The sequence below is a fragment of the Vigna angularis genome, chromosome 5 (genome assembly GCF_016808095.1).
Source record: "Vigna angularis cultivar LongXiaoDou No.4 chromosome 5, ASM1680809v1, whole genome shotgun sequence".
NCBI lineage: Eukaryota > Viridiplantae > Streptophyta > Magnoliopsida > Fabales > Fabaceae > Vigna > Vigna angularis.
Window position 1 is genome coordinate 11,992,158 of NC_068974.1, and position 9,792 is coordinate 12,001,949.

The following is a 9,792-nucleotide window of genomic DNA, read 5'->3' on the forward strand; positions in this document are numbered from 1 at the left end:
ATTCATAATCTTGGTCACATTGCTCATGATTGCTCCTACGTTTAATCCGCCAAAGTGGCAACAAGGGCTGTTGCAGGTCGAATATATAGGTACGTACGTACGTATATACCTACGTAGTACGAGTATTGTCAATACCTAATTTCATCCAAGTAGATTTTTAAAGAGGTTTAGAGTTAAGAGGTGATAGGAAAATAAAATAAAGATGCAAAGATAAATTTCACACAAACTTATTATCTTTTATTTTTATTTTTACTTTTATTTTACTTTTTATTTTATTTTATTTTTGTCATGTTTTTACTTATTTATTTGTTTTATATTCTTCATTTCTATTTTTATCTTTTTATCTTTGTTTTACTTTTTTAATTCATTTTGTTTTTCATCTAATTACTTTTGCTTACTTCTCCTTTGTTTATTATTATTTTTTAAGTATTTTTATTTTATTTTATCGTATTTCTATTCATTTGTTTTTTTAGATTATTTTTTTTTCAAATAAAAAAAGAGCTAAAAAAAGCAAAAAGAAAAAGAAAAGAGAAGAAAAAGGATAAAAAAAACGTGACAAAAAAAAGAGAAGAGAAACGTGACAGAGGGTTGACGGATGGGGACACATTTTGGAGGAGGAAAAACTAAAAACGGTTAGAGGAATTGAAAAAAAGAGCATAAGAGGGAGGCGTATTACACAGCTCACTAGCAACCAAAAATGCAACACTCACTTCCAGCATCACCCATCACTCACCTGCAACATTGATCATTTTACAACAAAAAAGGAAAAATGCTCTAGAGATAGAAAAAGGGAAGAGAGATTGCAGAAAGATTGCAAGAGTCTAAAGACGAGAACTCTTGTCACCCTCACCTCCAACACCAACCTCATTCATCATGTTACAACAGCCATTGGAGACGCAAGGCAGTAGTAGCAAAGTAGCTCCAAGAGGTAAACTAGTGAAAATTTGAGTTCTACTTGGTTTAGAACTCAATTTGAGGAAGTGAACTAGTGAAAATTTGAGTTTGGGGTTCTGTGTGCAAATGGTCAATTTAGAGAGCTTTGGTAAGTTGCTTGAGACTTGTTAGAGTCCCTAAGTTGCTTGAAATTGTGCCACAAATGGTAGAATTCAATTTGAATCTCTAAGTTGAGTTTTGTAAGTTTTTGGGTAAGATTTTGAGTCTACTTGTTTACATTGAGGTTAGAAGTGTTTAGACATCATTGTTTAAGTATATTTAGGTATATAACAATATCTAGGAGGGTTAGAAGTTTGGAAAAATAGTTGGAATTTGTAAACTTGGTGTAGGTTTCGTAATTCTGCAGATTTGGTGTTGTAGATTATGCAGACTCGCTGAGCGAGTGGAGTTGCTCAGCGAGTGGTTGTGGAGGCTGACTCATTGTTTGATGATTCACACAACGAAAAGGTGCACTAAGGGACTAGTTGAGGTTTGGGAGCACTGCGAGTTTTATTTGAATAAAGAATGGGTGCGCTCAGCGAGTGTTTGGGGGGTCTAGACCACTATCTGAACTTTTGCATAGCGAATTGGGGTGTTAAGCGAGAGGTTGGGGTCTGGTACCACTAGTATTTTAATTCGATCAGCAAGTTGAGTCGCTGAGCGAGTGGTTTAGAGGATGGGGTAATGCCAGTGGATTCGCATAACAAGCTGAGTCGCTTTGCGAAAGAAGTATGTGGTCACTCAGCGAGTGTGTGTGCTGAGCGACTGGTCCATGTGTTAGTTTTCTCTTTATTTCCTTGTTCTAGTTTGATTTAAATGAAGTTTTGGGTTCATTGTGAAGTAAGTATGAATGTGTAATAAGGTATATGATTGATCGTTTCATGAGTTATGTTTCAAAATGAAAGTATGGTTTCAAAGTGGTGAAAGTAAGTTCCAAAGTGAATTCTCTTGGTGAGGTTCAAGTATGTTTAGAATAAATGCAAGAGCTCAGTCTTGGGGGTTATCCTGAAACTCCAATGGTCTTTCATTCTCACGTAGAGAGGATTGATTCATGTCGTGAGGAGTAGCAGGAGGTCTTAGTCTTGGAGGCTTCTAGTATGCTTCAAGGCCTGGAACAGACTAACATCATTATTGTGGTAGGGTGTTGGCAATGGATTTGCAAAGTAGTAGAAGTCACCACGAGTACACAACCCGTCATAGCTCGGCAATCATTCTAAGTCCGGACGGTCATTTCATTGTGGTGTCATGCATAAAGTTGTGTTATGTTGGAGAATGATTATATGTGATTTAATGTAATGTAGATGATAAATGTATTGATTGTCCTTTTATTTAAAGGTTTAATACATCATTTGGTCCCCACTTTTAGGAGTTTGGTTCAAAGTAATCCTACCTTTTAAAAAAGTTCAGTAAGACCCCATATTTCGTTAAAAAATGTTTAATTCGGTCCTTTCCGCTCACGCCGTTAAAAACATAACGGTGCAAATGCCACATCATCATCACCATCTCTAGACAAACCCTAATTTCTCTCCAAGAAACCCTAGCCGCTGCACCATCCAGCGCCGTCATCGACATCCTCACCAGCAGCCACTACAAGAAAATAGTTATTTATCTACAGATTATTATATATGGATTTAGCCTAGGCGAAAATAATGCAGATTCTTGCGAGATTGGCCATTCAATCTGTGATTTTTGGTTCCATACCTTCATTCAATGCACTTACACACAAACCAATCTACAAATAACATAATATACTTATACAAACCACAAAAACAACATTATAACTAAAAAATCACAAACATGCAATAAAATACAAACATGCATAACACAAGTCACTAATTAAAATTGAAACACATACAAGCACGTGACACTAAAACAAAATAAACACAAGTAAAAAGGGTAAGGAAATTGGGTTGCCTCCCAAAAGCGCTTGTTTAACGTCATTAGCTTGACGGTTTACTCAATGAAGTGCAAATGTTGTTGTTGGTGTGCTCCTTTCACCAACTCTTCTTAAATCACTTTCTAGTCACCAAATCAATTCTCATAGCATAAGAATCTTCATTTTTGCCCTTCCACTACCTTGACATCTTAAAACACTCAATCCTCTTGATCAACTTTGGCTTGCTAGGCTGGAGTTCCTTGCCTCTCATCAAAGGGTGGTGGTGACTAGTCTTTCTCTTTTTCTTCTCCCTTTCTTGTTCATCTTTTACTTAGCACTTGGAGCATCTTCAAGGGAGGAAGAATTTGGGGCAGCTTGTGATGCTCAACATAGTTGTCTCCTTGTGTCCTATAATTCCTTCAATCTCAGGGTTTTCATGATGCTTTTGAGGCTACAGTCCTCCTTATGTGAACATCTCCCTGCATACACTTAGACACAACTAGGCTAAAGCCACAAATTAGCCCAAATAAAAGTGAAAATATATTTACAACAAAAGAGTTAGTTCTATATACAAAATCAAGTCAACATAAGTTAGAAACCTCACAAAAGTCTAGTATTGACACGAATCCCCAGCAACGGCGCCAAAAACTTGTTAATCTCTTTGGCAAGTGCACCAAATCGTTCAAGTAATAAACCGTGGTAAGACCAGGTATCGTTTTCCCAAGAGACTCATAATACTAGAAAATTGTGCGATTAACGGTCTCCCACCGTCAAAATCGCGTTTCTCCCTCTTCCTCCCACAACAACTCACAGAACCCTTCCACTTCTATTTTCCCCTGTCTCGAAATCACTCACATCTTTTTCCTCTTCCTCACACAACCTCTCATTTGCACTCTCCCACTGTCAAAATCGCGTTTCTCCCTCTTCCTCCCACAACTCAGAACCCTTCCACTTCAACTCTCACACCGGCATTTCGTTAGTGTGGTTATCACTCACTGTCGTCGTCGTTCACTATCGGCGGTGACTCTTCAGTAAGTTCCTAATCTTCTTCCTTCAAGCCCTAACCTTCTTATCCTAAATTTATCTAATCTAGGGTTTTCTTTCGCAAGGTGCAAATCTTTCTTCCCACTTCCACCCCCAAAATCTAGGGTTTCATCTATCCAACCCTTTTTTCTTTCTTTGGTTTTGCGCTCCAATAGTATTTGGTTCCAATTTGCTCACTCGCTTTTGGTTTTTTCGTGGTCATGTCTTTAATGTGTTTTGATGGTTGTAATTGATTCAAATTTCTGGCTTTTTAGGTTTTCCAGGGTTTAGGAATGGCTATGGGAATGGTTAAATGGAAAGCACATCTATAGTCAACATGGTATAGTTCTTCAATCTTGACTTTCAAAAACTTATGTCGTTTGTGTTGGAAAAAAACTTGCATACGTTCTTTCCATTAATACCTCAATAGTTGTTTGTACAATTTACTCTGTTTCTTATCAATTGTTCTTTCCATGAATTTTATTTTAACAAGCTTCTTATGATTATTTGGGTAGGTGATAGCAATGAAATGTTGAGGTCCTTAACTATTTTATTGTTAACAATTTTTTTTGCAGAACCTGTGCCTAAAAAGGTTCTTGACTTGATGAATGTTGAAAAGCTTACATGGGGGAATGTGGCCCACCACCTTCAGGCATTGATGATATTGTTCTATTCATAGAGCATACGATAAGGCTGCTATCGTGGAGTAAATGCTGATATAAACTTTAGTTTGAGAGTTTATGAGGAGGATTTGAAGCAGGTATTGAACATGGTAGGCTATCAATTTTATTTGATTTTTCTGTCAGTTTAATTCATTATTTGATTGAGTTGCAGATGAGAATTTTGACAAAGGAAGAGTTTGTGCTTGTTCTTCATCGACAAATCAGTGAAATATTGAGGAGAAACGCAACTCACATAAGTGCATTAGCTCTTCACAAAGGTGGTCAAGGAGAACAAAGTATAAGACCATTTATTAGCAAGACGTGAGAACTTCTATTTCAAGCATGATACCTTATTCAAATTTAAACTTTAACTTTAGTTCATTATATTCTTAGTTTCTCATCTTAGTTAATCTGGTTTTATATATGAAATCTGTGCAAGTTATCAAACACTATTATCTAAAAGTTTTTATATAAAAATCAAGTAGAGCTACAATTACTTATTTTTTATCCTACCATGATAAGGTTTCATGAATTTGTGTGCCAACTGACAAGGTTATCCAAACATAAGGTCTGCAATAGTCATTTATTAGGATACTGAATGTATTGTCCTTATATGAATGAAATGGTGTGGAGTAATAAGGAGTTTAATCCAAAAGGGTTCTTTATTTTGTATTTTCTGTGTCGATTTTATACTAAGTCTTCTGTCAAGTATGATGAAGAAAAAGTGGAGAGCAATTTTGGAGAACATTGATTCATGAAAGTTGACTTTTAATTTAAGCATGCACTTGCCATAATCTTGATTTGAGTATGGGGATTTCTCCTGGGGATTTGAGTCTCGGGATTTACCTAAATCAATATGTTGTTTAGTTTATGTTGTGCCATGCTATATTGATTTCTTATGTTACAATTATGCCATCTTTTGGTTAGTTAGTATTATGAAGCTAAAATAATTTTGATGCTAGACAAAGATAAAGTTCTAGCTTCTGCTAAGAACCCATCATCATAAATAACCCTTAAAGAAATAATAACCCTTATATATTTTATTTAATTAATGTGGAGAGAAAAAGATTAATGTTATTGGGGTGCTTTTTTTTGTAGGTGGAAATGTTGAGAAGGACCATGCTTGTTAGGAGAGATTTGAGGACATGGACTTCCGAAGAAGTGTTTTTAAAGTAGATAGAAACAACCCAGTTTAGATGTGGCTACAAAAACTGCTACGACACTTGCAATTGTGCCTTCATAGTAATAGGTTCTATATTCTGGTTTTACAAGAAGACGTTGCCCCTCCTGTAGTTCTATTGTCAATCATAGTTATTCACTCATTTTATTGAAAGTTGAAACTAATGACAATAACCTTATATAATATTATATTGTATTTATAAGTTTCTTTGTTTGTTTTAAGGCTTGTAGTTCTATTGTCAATCATAATTATTCACTCATTTTATTGAAAGTTGAAACTAATGACAATAACCTTATATAATATTATATTGTATTTATAAGTTTCTTTGTTTGTTTTAAGGCTCCCTGATCTTTACAAATAAAGGAATTATTTTTTTTTCTCTATCCATATGTTACATACGGATTTATCCGTATGTAATTACATATGTAATTATATATGTACTTATATACGGATATTATATACGGATTTATCCGTATGTAATTTACATATGGATAAATCTGTATATAACTTATCTACGAGTATATTATATACGGATTTTTGTCCGTATGTATTTTGTATGTAATTAATCATTATATACGGATTTTGAATGTTACATACGAATTTTAGTTGTATGTAATTCCAATTTTTCTTGTAGTGAGCCGTCCTCTCCAACACATCATGTGCCACCACCAAAGCGTCTTCTCCCTTCTGTTGCACCTCCATCACCTTCGCATCTCACCTTCGTTTTCACGCCACCACCCAATGCGATCCCTTGCTATGTCGCGACCACCAATCTTCACAATTTTCATCCTCGCACCAGCCAAATCGTCGTCGCGCCAGCAACACTGCCGTCCAATCGCCACCACAAAAGCGTCCACCACTAACCACCAGCCAAATCGCCAGCTACTGCAAATCGCGAATCGCCATTCTTCTCCACCACTAATCGCACCGTTGCTTGCCTCCACCTGTAACCACAATCAGACCTGCAAGCAAACCGTGGAGACCTAGGGTTTCTCGCGTTCTCGTCGCATAGCTTTGATGGTGGCGTGTGATGCGTTGGAGAGGACGGCTGCCAGCAAGGATGGCGGTGACGGTGCTGGATGGTGTGACGGCTAGGGTTTCTTGGAGAAATTAAGGTTTGTTTGGAGATGGTGATGATGACATGGCAGGGACTTTTTTTTAAAATTAAAAAATCATTTAAGTCCACATATTAACGTGTGCCACGTGCCTATGAGATGCCACAGTGGCATTTGCACCGTTATGTTCTTAACAACGTGAGCATAAAGGACCGGATTGAACATTTTTTAACAAAATATGGGGTCTTACTGAACTTTTTTAAAAGGTATGATTACTTTGAACCAAACCCCTAAAAATAGGGACCAAATGATGTATTAAACCTTATTTAAACTAGTTTACCTTGTTGTGTGTGCTTGTGTTTTGTATGTGTTGGTGTTCTTTTCTTTACAATGATCATTTTGTGGGTGTGAGTAAAGAGAGATGAGGTGTCTCTGAAACAGACATTGAATAATGACGACGCGACAACATAGTTTAGTTAAAATAATATTGTATATAGTTTTGTAATAGACAGATTGTATATAAAATTTAAATTTTATGAATATTTTAGATAAGTGCAAGTTTATACATATTTTAGTAGAATAGCTATTCAATCATGTCATATTTGAGATGACTCTTTACATAATATTATACTATTCATGATATTATACTATAATATAATATTGGGATGTTACAATTTCACTTACGCTGTGTTCGCATGAACCGAATTTACTATTCATGCAAATTACAGAGCGAAGAATTGAAGCGGAAGTCGTGTTCGTATGAAAGGATTGGCGAGGAAAACCGAAGACGGATTTGCAGGATTCATCCCGTTTTGGTCACCCGCGGAAGTGAGAAGATTTGCACTGATTTTAAGTGAAATCTCGTGTGTGCCCCGGACCTTTTTATTAAATTCCACATAAGTTAATCTGCATAAAACCAATTCCATAGCACAGTGCACCACATAACCGATTACATGGTGAAGGGTAACCGATTACATGGTGAAGGGGCATATATTAAACAAATAGAAAACAGTCAAGTTTGCTTTACCACTGTGCATACACGAGAATGCTTAGGTTGGTGTGGGGGCATGGCCACTGAAATATTCCTGAGCTACGGATAGCTGATGATACGGTGCTTCAGCATTCAACAGGAAAGATTCCTGCATCCAGACACAGTGAAAGTGTAGTTAGGATAAGTGCCATTGACCCGTTGATGGGAATTCATATGTGGTTGGTTGTGGGTAGTTGATGTTATTTATTGAGTGGTAAGAAGCTTAGTAAATTGGTTGCTAGTGTTGTAAGGTGTGTGCGAAGAGAGAGTGCTCCGCTGTGTAAGCTCAGACGAGGAAGAGAAGAAGGTTTTGCTGAGACGAAGAAGAGAAAGTGGTTAGGTTAGTAACATACCAAAATCTGGGTTCCAAGCACATATTGTTGGTTTTGATTTGCAGGGTTGTAGAGGAGGAGGAAGAAGGACGTTGTGCGTGATGACGGCGTGAACAAGCAAAGGATTGAAGAAGAAGATGAATCTGTGTGTCTGAGAGCCAAAGAAGACGATGATGAACAGTGGAGGACGAGGCTCGCGTAATTGGTTACAGCACACGTAATCGGTTACAGCGTTTTGAAGAATTTGCTGCACATTTGTAATCGGTTACTGCAATCTTGTAACCAGTTACAGGGGTAAGTGTAATCGGTTACGCGGTTGTTGGGTTGAAGAAGGACATCCGGAGCAGTTGCAAGTGTTGGACCACGGTTGTTGTTGGACGTCACTATGGAGGAGACGATTGACCGGAGTGGAGAGGTATGGTAGGGGTGAGTGGTTGTGAGTGGTGAAGAGAAGCATTGCTATCGTTGTCATTGGTAGGCAATGACACGATTTGGGTGGAGGTTGTTATGGAGGACGTCTTCACCGTGCCGCAGGCCATCTGAGAGATAAGAAGTTGGAGAAGGAAGCAACAATGATATTGATAACAACGGTGGACAAGCAAGCATATGGAATGCGGATGAGCAGTGAAACATATGGTGTCCATGCAGAGGAGTGGATGGTGGTGGCTGAAAGATCATGATCCTTACTCTGACAGTGCGTTTGTGATGCAGGTGTTGACTGGTTGGAGGCATTGTGATAATGGTGGACGTAGGTGCGTGAAGGAGGTGGATATTGCGAAGTTGCTGGACCGGTGTGGGAGCTACGAAAGGTGAAGGAGGTGATTCAACAGCATCAATTTGTATTGGGAATTGTCGTAGTAGTAGTAGGTATTGAATGAAATGAATTGGTGTTTTGTTGTTATTTGTTCAAAATCAAACCAAAGTGTCATGACTTGCATAGTTTAAGTATGAGTTATTAAGCAATTTTTATTGATTTGGTAGGAAACAGGTTGGTTTTATACACTTCCATTACTAGAAAAGAGGTGGCTGTGTGGTTAGTTGTGAAAGTGGGCGAGTGTGAAGCATCAGTAGACCAAAGTGGTAAAGGTTAATGTAACATTGAAAGTTATATTCAGTGTTTTGCAAGCATTGATAATTGGGGCTGTTATCTAATAAACAAATATCATTATATTTGTAGGTTTCAATGCAAGGTAGGCTGTTTGGTGAAATTGGTTGTGTGATTTGACGAAAATAGGTTGTGCTACTCATTTCTGGAACTTTGTTGCTTAAACCATATTCAAGGGTGCATATACGTGTTGATCCTCTTCAAGAGGTAAGTATTTTAGATGCTTTGTATGTAATATATATATTTGAATGATTGATGAAGTGGTTGTTATGTGTACATTTACAAGTTTGAATGTATGAATGAAATATATTATGGTGATTTATATTTCTATGTTATTTAATATATGAATGTATTAATATTTGAAACCTGAATTTGATTTGTTATATGTATATGTATGTAGTTGATAAAAAATATTTCAAATGTTGTTGTTCTGTCATGGTATTTGTTGTTGTTTATTTATAATGATTAGTTGAATGTATTAATGTATATATCAATTATGTTTAATGAATATATGAATGCATGATTTTGAAGAGGAGTATGTGTAATTGTTTAAGTAATTATAGATGGAAGAATATATAGATTTATCATATTTGGAC

General features: G+C 36.8%; 1 long non-coding RNA gene across 2 annotated transcripts; it reads left to right on the plus strand.

The window, feature by feature from the left end:
• The first annotated feature begins 3,598 nt into the window (after positions 1 to 3,598).
• On the plus strand, positions 3,599 to 5,843 carry LOC108340134 (uncharacterized). Of its 2 annotated transcripts, XR_001833163.2 has the most exons (5): positions 3,650 to 3,840; positions 4,108 to 4,172; positions 4,408 to 4,592; positions 4,667 to 4,815; positions 5,593 to 5,843. It is a non-coding gene; the product is annotated as an uncharacterized LOC108340134 (long non-coding RNA). The 2 variants fall into 2 exon arrangements; XR_008248824.1 differs by having other exon boundaries at positions 3,599 to 3,840; positions 4,408 to 4,815.
• Positions 5,844 to 9,792: the final 3,949 nt, after the last annotated feature.